This window comes from Lepidochelys kempii, chromosome 3, assembly GCF_965140285.1.
Source record: "Lepidochelys kempii isolate rLepKem1 chromosome 3, rLepKem1.hap1, whole genome shotgun sequence".
Taxonomy (NCBI): domain Eukaryota; kingdom Metazoa; phylum Chordata; order Testudines; family Cheloniidae; genus Lepidochelys; species Lepidochelys kempii.
The window spans coordinates 74,515,210-74,532,596 of record NC_136382.1 but is presented as its reverse complement, the minus strand read 5'-3'; the positions used below and the strand labels follow the sequence as shown (position 1 = coordinate 74,532,596).

General features: G+C 44.3%; 1 protein-coding gene across 14 annotated transcripts in view; it reads right to left on the bottom strand.

Annotated features, from left to right (window-relative positions):
• KLHL32 (kelch like family member 32) overlaps positions 1-16,137 on the bottom strand; it is a 219,236-nt gene extending 203,099 nt beyond the window's left edge. For all 14 annotated transcript variants that reach the window (XR_012158001.1, XR_012158002.1, XR_012158003.1 and 11 more), the window contains exon 1: positions 15,888-16,137. The gene's annotated coding sequence lies outside the window, so the exon portion shown is untranslated. The remainder of the gene's footprint in view (positions 1-15,887) is intronic.
• Positions 16,138-17,387: the final 1,250 nt, after the last annotated feature.

Below are 17,387 nucleotides of genomic sequence, written 5' to 3'. Positions count from 1 at the left end.
CTTATGTCTTGTTTACAACTTCCTTCTATTATATCCCAGAATGAGGTTTGCTTCTTTTGGAACAGTATTACATTATTAACTCATATTTAAAGGAGTACTTGTGGCACCTTAGAGACTAACCAATTTATTAGAGCATAAGCTTTCGTGAGCTACAGCTCACTTCATCAGATGCATATCGTGGAAACTGCAGCAGACTTTATATATACACAGAGAATATGAAACAATACCTCCTCCCACCCCACTGTCCTGCTGGTAATAGCTTATCTAAAGTGATCATCAGGTGGGCCATTTCCAGCACAAATCCAGGTTTTCTCACCCTCCACCCCCCCACACAAATTCACTCTCCTGCTGGATAAGCTATTACCAGCAGGACAGTGGGGTGGGAGGAGGTATTGTTTCATATTCTCTGTGTATATATAAAGTCTGCTGCAGTTTCCACGATATGCATCTGATGAAGTGAGCTGTAGCTCACGAAAGCTTATGCTCTAATAAATTGGTTAGTCTCTAAGGTGCCACAAGTACTCCTTTTCTTTTTGCGAATACAGACTAACACGGCTGTTACTCTGAAACTCATATTTAGTCGATCAACTATAACCCACAGATCCTTTTCTGCAGTACTCCTTCTTAGGACGTCATTTCCCATTTTGTATTTGTGCAATTGATTATTCCTTCCCAAACTAGTATTTCGCATTTATCCATATTAATTTCATTCTGTTTATTTCAGACCATTTCTCCAGTTTGTCAAGAACATTTTGAATTTTAATCCTGTCTTCCAAAGTACTTACAACCACTCCCAGCTTGGTATCATCTGCAAACTTTGTAAGTGGACAAATGACCAGGGAGCAGTATAAAGATATTGCTCAGGCATGCAGGAGTGAAATCAGGAAGACCAAATCACACTTGGAGTTGCAGCTAGCAAAAGATATTAAGAGTAAAAAGAAGGATTTCTACAGGTATGTTAACAACAAGAAGAAAGTCAAAGAAAGTGTGGGCCCCTTACTGAATTAGGGAGGCAACCTAGTGACAGAGGATGTGGAAAAAGCTTATGTACTCAATGCTTTTTTTGCCTCTGTCTTCACAAACAAGGTCAACTCCCAGACTACTGCACTGGGCAGCACAGCATGGAGAGGAGGTGACCAGCCCTCTGTGGAGAAAGAAATGGTTCAGGACTATTCAGAAAAGCTGGACGAGCACAAGTCCATGGGGCCAGATGCACTGCATCCGAGAGTGCTAAAGGAGTTCGCAGATGTGATTGCAGAGCCATTGGCCATTTTCTTTGAAAACTCTTGGAGACCGGGGGAGGTCCCGGATGACTGGAAAAAGGCTAATGTAGTCCCCATCTTTAAAAAAGGGAAGGAGGAGGATCCTGGAAACTATCGGACAGTCAGCCTAACCTCAGTCCCTGGAAAAATCATGGAGCAGGTCCCGCAAGGAATCAATTCTTAAGCACTTAGAGGAGAGGAAAGTGATCAGGAACAGTCACCATGGATTCACCAAGGGCAAGTCATGCCTGACTAATCTAATTGCCTTCTATGATGAGATAACTGGCTCTGTGGATGAGGGGAAAGCAGTGGACGTGTTATTCCTTGACTTTAGCAAAGCTTTTGATACTGTCTCCCACAGTATTCTTGCCAGCAAGTTAGAGAAGTATGGGCTGGATGAATGGACTATAAAGGTGGATAGAAAGCTGGCTAGATCGTCGGGCTCAGTGGGTAGTGATCAATGGCTCCATGTCTAGTTGGCAGCCAGTATCAAGCAGAGTGCCCCAAGGGTTGGTCCTGGGGTTGGTTTTGTTCAGTATCTTCATTAATGATCTGGAGGATGGTGTGGATTGCACCGTCAGCAAATTTGCAGATGACGCTAAACTGGGAGGTGTGGTAGATGCACTGGAGGGTAGGGATAGGAAACAGAGGGACCTAGACAAATTAGAGGATTGGGTCAAAAGAAATCTGATGAGGTTCAACAAGGACAAGTGCAGAGTCCTGCACTTAGGACGGAAGAATCCCATGCACCGCTACAGACTAGGGACCAAATGGCTAGGCAGCAGTTCTGCAGAAAAGGACGTAGGGGTTACAGTGGACGAGAAGCTGGATATAAGTCAACAGTGTGCCCTTGTTGCCAAGAAGGCTAACGGCATTTTGGGATGTTTAAGTAGGAGCATTGCCAGCAGATAGAGGGATGTGATCATTCCCCTCTATTCGACATTGGTGAGGCCTCATCTGGAGTACTGTGTCCAGTTTTGGGCCCCACACTACAAGAAGGATGTGGAAAAATTGGAAAGCATCCAGAGGAGGGCAACAAAATGATTAGGGGGCTGGAACACATGACTTATGAGGAGAGGCTGAGGGAACTGGGATTGTTTAGTCTGTGGAAGAGAAGAATGAGGGGGGATTTGATAGCAGCTTTCAACTACCTGAAAGAGGGTTCCAAAGAGGATGGATCAAGACTGTTCTCAGTTGTAGCAGATGGCAGAACAAGGAGTAATGGTCTCAAGTTGCAGTGGGGGAGGTTTAGGTTGGATATTCGGAAAAATATTTTCACTAGGAGGGTGGTGAAGTACTGGAACACGTTACCAAGGGAGGTGGTAGAATCTCCTTCCTTTGAGGTGTTTAAGGTCAGGCTTGACAAAGCCCTAGCTGGGATAATTTAGTTGGGGATTGGTCCTGCTCTGGGTAGGTGTTGGACTAGATGACCTCCTGAGGTCCCTTCCAACCCGGATATTCTATGATATTAAACAGACCCAGATCGAGGACAGATCCCTGTGGGAATCTACTCCATATGCCCTTCCAGCTGGACCCTGAACCGTTTAGCAGTGTGTAGCTAAACATTTTAACAGGAGGAGCGAGCAAGCATATTTGCACCCCTTACGAGAGCCCTGCATAGGACTATTCTTTTAATCCCGCTCCTATCCCGTCCCATAATACCCACTCCCACCTGCTCTCGCATTGTTTATTCAATTCTTATCCACTCCCACAATTACGGCACAGTCTTTCAGAGCTGGGCGGCTGGAGAGCAGCGGCTGCAGGCTGGGTGCCCAGTTTTGATGGCAGCGCCGCCACTGCCAGCGGCAGCGCAGAAGTAAGTGTGCAAAACCATGCCCGCTGCAGGACTCTAACCCCTACTGTTTTTTTGTTATTTTTCCATCCCAGTTTTCTGCAGCCCCAGCTTTATGCCCTGGTTATGGTCCCGCTATTTATAACTACTCTGAGTATGGTTTTCCAACCAGTTGTGCACTCACCTTACAGTAGTTCATCTAGGTTACATTTCCCTAAGTTTGTATGAGGTGGTCATGTGAGACAGTATCAAAAGCCTTACTTAAAGTTGAGATTTAGCACATCTACCACTCCCCCCCCCATCCACAAGGCGTGTTACCCTGTCAAAGAAGGCTATTAAGTTGATTTGAAGATTTGTTCTTGTTGACTAAATACATGCTGACTATTACTTATCACCATCTTATCTTCTATGACAGGGATCAGCAATCTTTGGCATGAGGCCCGCCAGGGTAAGCCCCTGGCGGGCCAGGCTGGTTTGTTTACCTGCCACATCCGCGGGTGCGGCCAATCGCGGCTCCCACTGGCCGCGATTCACCACTTCAGGCCAATTGGGGCTGTGGGAAGTGGCGGCCAACACATCCCTCTGTGCACGTTGCCTCCCACAGCCCCCAATGGCCTGGAGTGGCGAACCGCAGCCAGTGGAATCTACAATCGGCCGAATCCGTGGACACAGCAGGTAAACAAACTGGCCTGGCCTGCCAGGGGGCTTACCCTGGCAGGCTGCATGCCAAAGTTTGCCGATCCCTGTTCCGTGAGCTTACAAATTGACTGTTTGATTATTTGCTCCACTATCTTTCTGGGTACCGAAGTTAAAATGACTGGTCTACAATTTCTGAATTGTCCTTATTAGCTGTTTATAGATGGGCAAATACAGTACCTTTTTCCAGTAGTCCAGGATCTCTCCCACCCTCCATGATTTCTCAAAGATAATCGCTAATGGCTCAGACTTCTCATCAGCCAGGTCCTTAAGTGTTCTAGGACAGTGGTTTACAACTAGGAGTCTGTGGACTATGTCTAAGGGGTCTGAAAAAGGTTGTTGTTACCATAGAACAGTGGTTTACAATCTGTGGTCCGCAGACCCCTAGGATGCATTTTGTCAGGCCCTAACCACTTGAAGACATCTAACTTGTTGAAGTAAATCTTAACTTGTTCTTTCCCCATTTTAGCCTCAGATCCTATTCCTTTTACAGTGATGTTCACTATGTTAGTTGTCCGCTCACGGCTAACCTTTTTGGTAAAAACGGGGGGGGGGGGCGGAGGAGGGGAATACATTTAATATTTTAGCCATTGCTGAGTTCTCTATTATTGTGTTTCCCTCCTCATCAAGTAATAGGCCAACTCTGTCCTTCGTCTTCCATGTCTGGCAAACAGCTTTCAGTTACTTAAAAAAATCATTTATTCCTTTTTAGCCACAAACCCTCTTTGCTTTTGTAAACTACCAGTAACAGCTGAGCTTTTATTTATTTTGAGTCCATTACATAACCACATTTATTGTCATTTGGTATCTCTCCTACCCAAAAGCTGCTCAGGAACTCTTGCACCGTTTAGGAAATTTTTTACCTTTTTTGTGAATTGTGGTAACAGCATTTGTTTATTCTGATTCAATGACACAGCATTTGTAAATAAAAAAACACCAATTTAACATTTTTCCCCACTGATTCAAGAAAAAGTACCACATGCTCTCAAGCCCTTTTTCCCTTCCATTTTGTGGATCTGCTTACAGAGATGAAGCAGAGTCTGAGCCTACCTCTTGGATGTTCACTCAGAGGATACTTCGACACAGTAATTAACTCGCAGCTGGCCCGTGCCAGCTCACTCAGGCTTGCGAGGCTCGGACTAAGGGGCTGTTTAGTTGTGGTGCAGACATTCGGGCTTGGGCTAAGGCCTGGGCTCTAGGACCTTGCAAGGGGAGAGGGTCCATGAGCTCAAGCTGCAGCCAGAGCCCAAGCATCTACACCGCACTTAAACAGCCCCTGAGCCCTAGCCCTGTAAGTCTGAGTCAGCTGGTACAAGCCAGCTGTGGGTGTCTAATTGCAGTGTACACATATCCAGAGAGGCTGACCTGCATCCTCCAGCCCCCATCCACCTGACCAGAACAACAAGATAAGGGCTCACAAGCCAGTGAACAAGGAGTATATCTTGTATGTGAGAGAGAGCAATTACGTTGGCAGCATTTTACCACTCACCTACGTAGACTGGTATCATTAGCTGAATGCAGCAACATGTAGGCAGATTAACTAAATGGAGCTCATATCCCTGATGGAGGCTCCCCACACTACAAATAATAAATGTTTAGTTACTTTTTCTGCATCACCCTATGGCATGTTAATTTTGGGGAAGGGAATATTGTTTCCTTTGGTTGGGGTATTGCAAAATTAAATGTATGAAGAATAATCTAAACTGAGAATTGATATAGCACTCAGAGGTTTCAAATGCAGAGTCACTTCTGCCCCTTTTATTTTGAGGAGCACTCCTTCCCATCTTTATTTGGAATACACTTCTGTCCCATTTCCTTCTTTAGAGACACACCCCTGTTTCCATTGTTACAGAAATTTTAGCTTTTTAAAAACTCGTTTGTGGTGGGGGGCTTTTAAGCCCCATCACATGCTAACATATTAACAACATATCTTTTTAGCAGATATCTACTCTGGTCTAGATTATGGGAGAATAAATAGGCCAGAAACTAAAATGACAATTCACCACTTTCAAAGCAAAATACAAAATTAATTCCTTTTAGTTTTTCCTATAACTATTTAAATAATATTAGTTAACAATAAAACCAAGCCAACCAAAGAAAAGGAGCTAAAAGACGATTGCCAAAGGTGTAGAAACTAATAAGGCCTAATTCTTGCTTACAGTAGTATACGGTCATTAAAACTAACAGAAATGCTTTACTGTGAGAAGAGAGTCTGGCCCCTAATGTTGAAGGGCCAAAACCCTATAATTTGTAGTGCCTATTTAACACCTTTCCCGCTTCTGCCACTGCTTAGAATCAGTCTGCTCCAGATTTGAAGACCTATTGGAAATTTGAAAGGTTATGAGAGGAGCATGCCACACAGGCTTTGACAAGTTGCCTCCTGACTCATGAATTCCCAGTTGTTCAGTAAGGAGGCTTAATCTTGTAACATGGCAGCTACTCTGACGCTGATCCACCAAAACAGTTCAGCATGAGCACAGTCTTACTGAAGTCCACGTGTGTGCTTAAAATTAAGCACATGCTAAATTGCCTTGTTCAATTGGTGCAAGAGCATTCAGCAACTTGCAGGTGAAAGCTTTATAGAGGAGTTTCTGGGGGCATAGTGTGCAGGGTGTACAGCTGTATTCCTTACCCCAGTTCCACATACATTCATAGTTTCCCTCATCCTGCATACATGAGCAGAGAGCATCCTGCCCCTTGTTATTTAAAGTTCAGCAACTCTTAAACTTTCCCATTTCTAATAGTAACCCTGTTGGAGAACGTGGTGTATGTAGCTCTGAAAATCTGACATATTACTTGTTTTCTGTGTACAGGCACCTTTAAATTTCTAAGCACTTTCCTGGTGAGCAGAATTCAGCAGCCATTTTATTCTCAGAACTCGGCACAGACTGTGAGAGACAACACTGCATGCTGTTGAACCCACGGAACATGAAAGTCTATTGTAGCCCCTGGTTATAGAGCAGGGGTGGACAAACTTTTTAGCCCGAGGGCCACATCTTGGTATGAAAATTGTATGGTGGGCCATGAATGCTCACAAAATTGGGGTGGGGGTGCGGGCTCTGGGATGGGGCCAAAAATGAGGAGTTCAGGGTGCAGGAGGGGGCTCTGGGCTGGGACAAAGGGTTGGAGTGCGGGAGGGGAAAGGCTCCAGCTGGAGGTGTGGGCTCTGGGGTGAGGCTAGGGGATGAGGGATTTGGGGCGTAGGAGGGTGCTCCAGGCTGGGACCAAGGGGTTCAGAGGGCGGGAGGGAGATCAGAGCTGAAGCAGAGGGTTGGGGCACAGGGTGGTGAGGGCTCTCGTCGGGGGCCAGAAATGAGGAGTTCGGGTACAGGAGGGGGCTCTGGGCTGGGGCAAGGGTTTAGGGCACAGGAGGGGTCGGGGTGCAGGCTCCAGGCAGCGCTTACCTGAAGCAGCGTCACATCCCCCCATCTGGCTCCTATGTGGAGGGTGGCTCTGTCCACAAGCACCGCCCCTGCAGCAACTATTAGCCACCATTCCTGGCCAATGGGAGCTGTGGGGGTGGCACTTAGGGGCAGCCAGGGGGCTGGGTGCGCTGCCCCTGCCCCCTGGCTGCCCCTAAGCGTAGGAGCCAGAGGGGGAACATGCTGCTGCTTCCGGGAGCCCCAGCACATGCGTGTGGAGCAGCCTCCGACCCCACTCCCTGGCCAGAGCACAGGAGCAGGGCAAGCCCCAGACCCTGCTCCCCAGCAGGAGCAGGAGGGCCGTTTTAAACTGTCTGGAGGACTGGATGTGGCCCCCAGGCCCTTGTTTGCCCACCTCTGCTATGGACCCTTTTTTTTTTTTTTTTTTTTTTTAATTCACACTGGAAAGGCTCAAGCTTTTAGTTCTGGATATCCCCGTTCAATCCCCAGTGTTTGCTATAACAACAGTCATTGCATTCTCATGAAAGCTTCACTTTTGTCCTCAATCTAAAATAAAGGTCATTCAGATTTAAAGTATATTTGCTCTTTGTGAAACATATCACAGGCACATACAATTCATTGTGAGAGGGAAAAAAGCCTTTCAACAGGGGAACTAAAATGCTTTAGTTCTGTTTTAAAAAACAACATAGCTTTTGGATGCTATTTGGAATTAGGAATTGTCTGGAAGAAATGTGATCAAAACCACACTGCTAGTTAGAATCTTAATGGATTGCGGGGGAAATTGTTAAAAAAAGAAAAAAAGCACATCAAGAGAATGAATCCTGAATATAAACCTTCAAAAGGTACACACTGTATACCGTTATAGCATTTGCTAGATGCAGGTTTTACTTCTATATATCTGGGTAAACCAGGTACAATACTGGTTGAGTTGATAAAGCAACAACCCTTTTACCTTCCTTTCACCTAAAGTGAACACTGATGGAAAATGTTTTAGACATAATAAGGACATCAGCCTGTTCACAAACATTTCAAAATCCATTATATGTGATTAAGAAATATTGTTGTCCCTTGAACCAATCATTTTTCAAAAATGCATATACTCACAAATCCTTTAGCAGATTTTATAAAATCAGGGCTATATTGTCTCAGAAATAACTTCATGAATAGCCCTATGTTTTCACACAATCCTACTTCATATGGATCTCAGGGGATCCATGGGGCTTGGGAGCCAGACATGCTTACTTTTGTGGGAAGGAAATCCTGCCTCCTGATGGAAGAATTTGGAGGGAAAACTCCTGGAGTTCTTCAACCCGGAGTGTTTTCAAGGGAGCGGATAATCATGGGAGAGGAAAATATAATAATAAATAAAATTAAAAAAAATAATTACAAGTGATAGATCATTAAATCAGTTCTGGAGTAATCAGAGACTCCATGGAATCATCATAGAATCCTAGAAGGGACCTCAAAAGGTCTTCTAGTCCAGTCCCCTGAATTCAAGGCAGGACTACATATTATATAGAGCATCCCTGACAGGTATTTGTCTAACCTGTTCTTAAAAGTCTCCAGTAATGGAGATTCCATAACCTCCCTAGGAAATTTATTCCAGTGCTTAACCACTCTGACAGTTAGGAAGTTTTTCCTAATATCCAACCTAAACTGCCCTTGCTGCAATTTAAGCCAATTACTTCTTGTCCTATCCTCAGAGGTTAAAGAGAACAATTTTTCTCCCTCCTCCTTGTAACAACCTTTTATGTACTTCAAAACCGTTATGTCCTCCCTCAGTCTTTTCTTCATCAGACTAAACAAACTATTTGACATTGGTGAGGCCTCATCTGGAGTACTGTGTCCAGTTTTGGGCCCCACACTACAAGAAGGATGTGGATAAATTGGAGAGAGTCCAGCGAAGGGCAACAAAAATGATTAGGGGTCTGGAACACATGACTTATGAGGAGAGGCTGAGGGAACTGGGCTTGTTTAGTCTGCGGAAGAGAAGAATTAGGGGGGATTTGATAGCTGCTTTCAACTACCTGAGAGGTAGTTCCAGAGAGGATGGTTCTAGACTATTCTCAGTGGTGGAAGAGGACAGGACAAGGAGTAATGGTCTCAAGTTGCAGTGGGGGAGGTTTAGGTTGGATATTCGGAAAAACTTTTTCACTAGGAGGGTGGTGAAACACTGGAATGCGTTGCCTAGGGAGGTGGTGGAATCTCCTTCCTTAGAAGTTTTTAAGATCAGGCTTGACAAAGCCCTGGCTGGGATGATTTAATTGGGGATGGGTCCTGCTTTTGAGCAGGGGGTTGAACTAGATGACCTCCTGAGGTCCCTTCCAACCCTGATATTCTGTGATTCTATGAAACCCAATTTTTTCAATCTTCCCTCACAGGTCATGTTTTCTAGACTTTTAATCATCTTTGTTGCTCTTCTCTGGACTTTCTCCACATCCTTCCTGAAATGTGGGGCCCAGAACTGGACACAATACTCCAGTTTAGGCCTAATCAGTGCAGAGTAGAATGGAAAAACTATTTCTCGCGTTTTGCTTACAACACTCTTGCTAATACATCCCAGAATGATGTTCACTTTTTTTTTGCAACAGTTTTTGTTTAACTATTGACTCATAGTTAGTTTGTGTTGTGATACACTATGACCCCCTGATCCCTTTCTGCATTACTCCTTCCTAGGCAGTCATTTCCTGTTTTCTGTGTGTGCAACTGATAGTTCCTTCCTAAGTGGAGTACTTTGCTAAGTGGAGTCCTTAGTGAATTTCCTAAGTGGAGTCCTTAGTGAATTTGAAGTCCTTAGTCCTTAGTGAAGTCCTTAGTCCTTAGTCCTATTTGAAGTCCTTAGTCCCTAGTGAAAGTGAAGTGGAGTCCTTAGTGAATTCCTAAGTGGAGTCCTTAGTGAATTTCATCCTATTTACTTCAGACCATTTCTCCAGTTTGTCCCGACCATTTTGTGTTTTAATACTATCCTCCAAAGCACTTGCAACCCTTCTCAGCTTGGTATCATCCATAAACTTTACAAGTGTACTCTCTACACCATTATCTAAATCACTGAAGAAGAAACTGAACAGAACCGGACCCAAAACTGATCCCTGTGGGACCCCACTTGATATACCCTTCCAGCTTGACTGTGAACCACTGATAACTAATCTCTGGGAATGGTTTTCCAACCAGTTATACACCCACCTTGTAGTAGCTCCATCTAGGTTGTATTTCCCTAATTTGTTTATGAGAAGGTCATGCAAGACAATATCAAAACCCTTACTAAAAAGTCAAAATATACTACATCTACCGTTTCCCCCCATCCACAAGGTTTGTTACCCTGTCAAAAAAAGCTATTGGGTTTGTTTGACATGATTTGTTCTTGACAAATCCATGCTGTTACTGATTACCTTATCTTCTAGGTCACTGGTCTCCAAACTTTTTGGCTTGCGCACCCCCAGGTTGAAGACCGGAAGACCAGCCGCAGATGCACCACCGGAGGGGAACACCAGCCGTGAACGTGCAGAGCTGCCGTTGAATTAAAAAAAAACAAACGGCGGAGTGCCATCTGGCGGCACTCCTGCTGCCGCGCACTCCCTGGGATCATCTCGCACACCCCAGTTTGGAGACCACTGTTCTAGATGTCTGCAAACTGATTGCTTAATTATTTGCTCCATTATCTTTACGGGTACTGAAGTTAAGATGACTGGTCTGTAATTCCCTGAGGTTATCCTTATTTCCCTTTTTATAGATGAACACTATATTTGCCCTTTTCCAGTCCTCTGGAATCTTCCATGACTTATCATTGAGTTAAAAGTGCTCAGATATCACAGTGACCTGACATGTGCGGTATGAAAACCTATACAGAATTGAAAAGATTGGAAATGTCAAGGATAGGAAATTTCCTGTACTAAGAGAAATAAAATAAGGAACAATAGTCACACATCTACTAATAGGAAAGCATAATTATAGTGGATGACATTTAAACTTGGTCAGTTGCTGCCAAAAGAGCTGTCAACTATTCTAGCCTAAATGTTTAAATTAAATTCATTTTTCACTTCATTCAAGTTCTCATTTCTAGTCCAGCTATAATCAACATTCTTTGTACTAGTGCGGCAATACATTATTGCCATTCTTGGCCTTTAAGTCAGTCATCTTCCACTCAGGAAAGTCAATTTAAAAGCACTGCTACGGTGCCATGGGTTTCATATTAAGCAGATTCCTTTTCATTGTATTGTAGCTGCTCATCTCAAACTGAAAAGGAGTACTTGTGGCACCTTAGAGACTTAATCGGAGCTGTAGCTCACGAAAGCTTATGCTCAGATAAATTTGTTATTCTCTAAGGTGCCACAAGTACTCCTTTTCTTTTTGCAAATACAGACTAACACGGCTACTACTCATCTCAAACTGACATTAAACACCAATGATCACTTTGTCAACCTCAGAAGCTACGTAGTATCGATACCTGATTTTCAAGTAGTAGGTTCAGCAACACTTTCTGAATGAAAAGTGGAGAAGATAAAAGCAGTAAGAAAATAATCCTGTTTCTAAATGAACTGGGAATTATCTGGGGTCAAATCCTGTTAAAGAACATAAGAACAGCCATACTGAGTCGGACTAAAGGTCCATCAAGCCCAGTATCCTGTCCTCTGACAGTGGCCAATGGTAGGTGCCCCAAAGGGAATGAACAGACATGTTATCATCAAGTGATCCATGCCCTGTTACCCAATCCCAGCTTCTGGCAAACAGAGGCTAGGGACACCATTCCTGCCATCCTGGCTAATAGTCATTAATGGACCTATCTTCCGTGAATCTATCTAGCTCCCTTTTGAACTCCGTTATAGTATTGGCCTTCACAAGACCCTCTGGTAAGGAGTGCCAGAGACTGACAGTGTGTTGCGTGAAAAAATACTTCCTTGTGTTTGTTTTAAACCTGCTACCTATTCACTACATTTGGTGGCCCCTTGTTCTTGTATTATGAGAAAGAGTAAATAACACTTCCTTCTTTACTTTCTCTATACCACTCATGATTTTATAGACCTCTATCATATCCCCGCTTAGTCACCTCTTTTCCAAACTGAAAAGTCCCAGTCTTATTAATCTTGCCTCATACAGAAGCCATTCTATACCCCTAATCATTTTTGTTGCCTTTACTGAACCTTTTCCAATTCCAATATATCTTTTTTGAGATGGAGCGACCACATCTGCACGCAGTATTCAAGGTGTGGCCGTACCATGGATTATATAGAGGCAATATGATATTTTCTGTCTTATTATCTATCCCTTTCTTGATGTTCACTTTACTCATGCAAGTATCCACTGAACCAATATTTTTTACTCATAAGAATTTTAACAGAATTTGTCCCCTGATGTAAGCATAGATTTCAGTGACCGTGTATGTGCTTACACCAATCTGAATAGAATTCCCTCGTGTTCTTCACTGCCACCAATCTTCTTAACCCTTTCTGTACATCTCAGCTACCTGAACGAGTCATAAATTTGGTTCTCAGTGTTTTGTTTTCTTCCTGCATTCAAATCACGAGCCAAATTCAGATCTAATATGCAATCACCCTGACTTCTGGAGTTGTTACCACTTACATTAGTTCTGAACTTGGCCAGTCATTCTTTCTATGACTGAGGTGCACTCATGTGAAGTTGTCGGGCTTTTCCACAGATTGATTGAAGTCATGATTAGCCAAAGTTTACTCAAGTTCCCTGAAACCTTCTAATTGTCCAGTTGCTGATTTCAAGTTTGAGACTACAAAGCCTGCTGTACTGGTTCCAATGATTATCCAACCCTCCAATTACCTCAAGTTCTGAGACATTCCCAAGACCTTTTGGCAGTCAGGACTGACTTTATCTGGCATTTGGTATGGGTTAATGTGTTAGACTAATAAATCAAGTGTAGTCTACATAAAGTTTTAAATACATAACTCCATTATTTCTATAACAAGTTTCTTCAACAAACTAGAAATACTTGCCCTCCCCCAGGACTAAGTGCATTGTAAGCTGAACGTTTTTAACTACACCTGTTTTTGAGGTATCCAAGCCCAAACAAACAAAGATTTTGAAAACATTAGAAGTACTGTTTCCCCTATATCAGTGGTTCTCCACCAGGGGTACAAGTAGCTCTGGGGGGTACATCAACTCATCTAGATATTTGTCTGGTTTTACAACAGGCTACATAAAAAGTACTATTTCAGTACAAACTAAAATTTCATACAGACAATGACATGTTTATATTGCTCTATATACTATACACTGAAATGTAAGTACAATATTTATATTCCAATTGTGTTATTTTATGATTATATGGTAAAAATGAGAAAGCCAGCCATTTTTCAGTAACAGTGTACTGTGACACTTCTGTATTTTTATGTCTGATTTTGTAAGTGAGTAGTTTTTAAGTGAGGTGAAACTTGGGGGTATGCAAGACATAGACTCCTGAAGAAATGGGGCAGAGGCTCTCAACCTATGATAGCTAAAAACTGCCCAAACGGTAGTCTATCAAACATCCCTATAAAGGAAAAACCAAATGAACTCTTTTTGCTGATAGTACACACGATAAATCTCAGCCCAAATTATATTTTTATTGGCATTATAGATATCCGAGAATAAAGGTTTATACTGAAAAGTATCTCCTCAGTCATAACTAATATTTACTACTGACACACTAAAATGAGGGTTTTTGAGGTCAGTTATTCACAGTAACAATACAGTACTTAATATATTACATCTACAAAGTGATTTTCAAACACTGTCAAATTGTTTAACATCTGAAAAATAGACTGAAGAAGTTTCTCTAGAACTTTTTCAATGCTAAATAAGAACTTCTTTCATTATTTATAAACTTGGTAAAACAAAAAGGTCTACTAAAAAACATAATACTGCATTTTAAACTATGTCGTAACCATATTATTTATCCGGCACGTCATCACTTTAAAGTCTCATCTAAATAATAAAAACACTTACAAAACGTATCTGAAAAACAATTTGTGTACAATCCCTGCAGGCCCTGATGCTGTATGCTTCCCCATGTGGGCTGACCCCAAGACTCTGCAAATGCAAGTGATTAACCCATGTGGCACAGCTAGCAGGATAGGGTCTTAAGCGTCCAATCGTGATCCCTTTTATTTCAAGGGGAGTTTTGCTATTCACATTCATGGGAACATGAATTTACTTTCTAAATTGAATAATTTGCAAGTTATTCCCACAAATACTCACCCTCCTCCCCCCAGTACTAAAGCAAACACACAATTACTGTATTCTAATCTTTTGGCAATGTACATCTTTAAACCAAATATACCTGAGCTCAACAATATTGATATTTTTCATCAGGGTGTGTAAGAACATTCTTTAAACATAGCCATCCAGACCCATTTTTGAAGTGTGGCTTCAGTCTGAATGGTGATTTTTCAAAAGTAGCAACATGAGATTCCAGGCTTATTGTTTCTCAATTATTCCATATAAAATCTGTTCCATGTACATGGGGGTTGCAGTTTGGTTGGTTGTTGTAATTGCCTACAAATTCAGCCAGGAACTTGAAAGCCAAGCTGTGTTTTTTTCTGGCTCATCCATCAAGACCGCATAGGCTAAACTCTGCCTTCAGTTACATCTGTGCAAACCCATAGTCATTAGATTCTTTAAATTGCTGCACCTGAACAACCCCATAGTTTTCAGTAGGGCTGCCCAGGTTTAACCAGTAGGGTTGTTTTCAATGTAACCAAGGGCCAAATTTGGTCCTGCAACTGTAAGTAAGGCACCAATCCTGCAAATATCTCCCCATGTGTTTAAGCACATATGTAGTTTCATTGAAGTCCATGGGATTGGAGATTTTAATCATTCCTCTAACATGCATCAGCTAGGAAAGTATTCAGATCCCCTTTTTTAGCTGGTGGGCTAAAGCTTATTTTTGTCCCTAAATTAAGTAGATATCAGTCTAAATACAAACAAGAACAGCTGTGTCGTTTAAGATGATGCCATTTTACAGGCACTTTTCAGGGCAGAAACACAGGGGGTTTTGTTTTGTTTCGTTTCAGAAACAAAAGTTGTCTAAAACATAATGTGTCACAATTGAGCCCAAAGCAACTTTTTAATACACGTTATAAACCTCTAAGGCAAGTAAAAGGGGGTAGGGAGATTAAAACAGAAATATTGACTCAACTATCAATAGTCATTAGTGCAAAGAGAAGCCACCGAACAATGCATGTCCTGTTCGATTTATTTCAGAGCACATTTATTTTTTTAGTCCTGGTGAAGTGCAATCCCCATGTTTGAACTAAAGTGACGGATACATACAACAGTGCAGATCCCAGTTCAAGTACTGCGGTATAAAAGCAATCCCTTCCACCTCGCCTCCAGGATGGCTTATTTTTCGATCACACACGTATGCCACCCTAAAACGAGATCCTGGCTGTTGCAACCTTACAAGGCAGCCAACACCATCGCCGGGCACAGAAACCCAAAGCGCCAGAGTCACTGTTTAAGCGTCTCCTTGGCAACCAAGCTTCCCCACAGACCCCTCCCCGGCTGGGTGGGGTGCAGGACTCCACTCGACAGGTTGGGGGGAACTAAGTGGAGGGTGATTGATTCGCGCGGGGACGATGCAACCCTCGCAGGCGGGACGCCCTTCCATTGCAGGTTGCGGTCCTCCAGCCCAGGGGGGCCGCCGCGCCCCCCCGCCCCGCGCCACCCCCACTGCACGGCCCCGGGGGCAGCGCCCCCTGATTAGGTAGCAGCAGCAGGCGCCTCCTGGCGCACAACAGGCTCGCTCACCTCCCCGGGCGACACAAAGCGGCTGCGGCTCTGCACCAGCCCCGGCCGGGTGCCGTCTCTCACGCGCCGGGCGGGAGTCTCCCCGCCGTCTCCGTGGCTTGGGGAGCCAGGCGACGCCAAGGGACCGCAGCGGCCCGGCTGCCCGCACCGCGCTAGCACAGCGGGACTGAGGGGCCGGCAGCGGCTGGGCAGGAGGAGCTTCTCCTCTGCCTCCTCCCCGCAGGCGGCGGCGGCGGCGGCAGCCCGGGCCCCTTCCCTCCAGTGCGCAGCGGCGGCGGCACAGGCCGGGCAGCGCTGTGCGCACCTGCAGGAGGAGGAGCTGGGCAAGGGCAGCGGGAGGGCTGGCGGGCACCAGGCGAGCTCCTGAGCAGCATCGGCCCCTGCCCTCTCCCGCGGGCACCCATCCCCCTTCAGCTGCCTTGGCCTGGCCCTTTGAGGGCAGCCAGCAGGTTGGCTCCAGCTGTCTATGGCGGAGAGGAAGGATAGGCCAGTGGCTCACAGGCTTCCTGGGCCAGTCCCGTCGGGTGTGTGTCTGCCCCCCACGTTAGGGTGTAATTGCACTGTGGGTAGGCATCCCCCTGCTGGCTTTAAACTAACTAGCCCACGTGGCGATAGCAGAGAAGATGTGGCAAGGCAGGCTTCGCAGCAGGCTCGCAATGCGCACCAGCAGCCCTCGGTGGGCTTGTCTAAGGGCGGCTAGCCTGCATTGACACCCCATGCCACCATGTCTCCACTACTGTTGTTACCTGGGCTAGCTAGATCATATCCAGTGTGGGTATGCTGCTCCTCCTTACAATGACACCTTAATTTGCAGCACCTCTCTGGGCCCAAGTTCCCCATCTGTGAAAGGGGGATAATACCTCCCTACCTCACAGGGGTGTTTTGATGGTAAATGCATTAAAGATTGTGAGTTGCTCAAATGTTATGGTATTAGAGCTGTAGAAGTACCTAAAATTGATTGTTACCAAACCTGTTATATGGCATGATGCATTTGCCTAGCACTTTAGTATCATAGCTAACACACAATCCCTGTCCCAAGTGCTTACAATCTAAACAACACAGACAGGGACTAACACACAACACACAATTTGAGGATAGGAAGGTTGAGGGGATTATTAATGACGGAGGGGGGTATGCTTGAAAAGATGGATCAGCCATGTGAGCTGTGACCTAAAGTGATCCTAAAGGAGAGAGCAAATGTATCATATATCTAACAGCCATGTTCAGACTGTCCACTGGGGTGCTCTGCTCCTTTAGAGGCCTGGCCTGACTGATATAATATAAAAAAAGAAAATACTTATTGATTGTCAAGATGTGTTCACGAAAAGCCAGTCATAGTTAAGAATTTATTTGAAGAGTGAAATTGTCCTGTGGTTATTGGAAACTGGAAGCCAGACAGCTGGCAACGCAGTGTGTTCACAGAGAGAAGGAATAGATTTATTTATTTCCCACTTCCTCTCAAGAAGAGTAATGAATTTCTAGTTATGTCATTTACAAAGT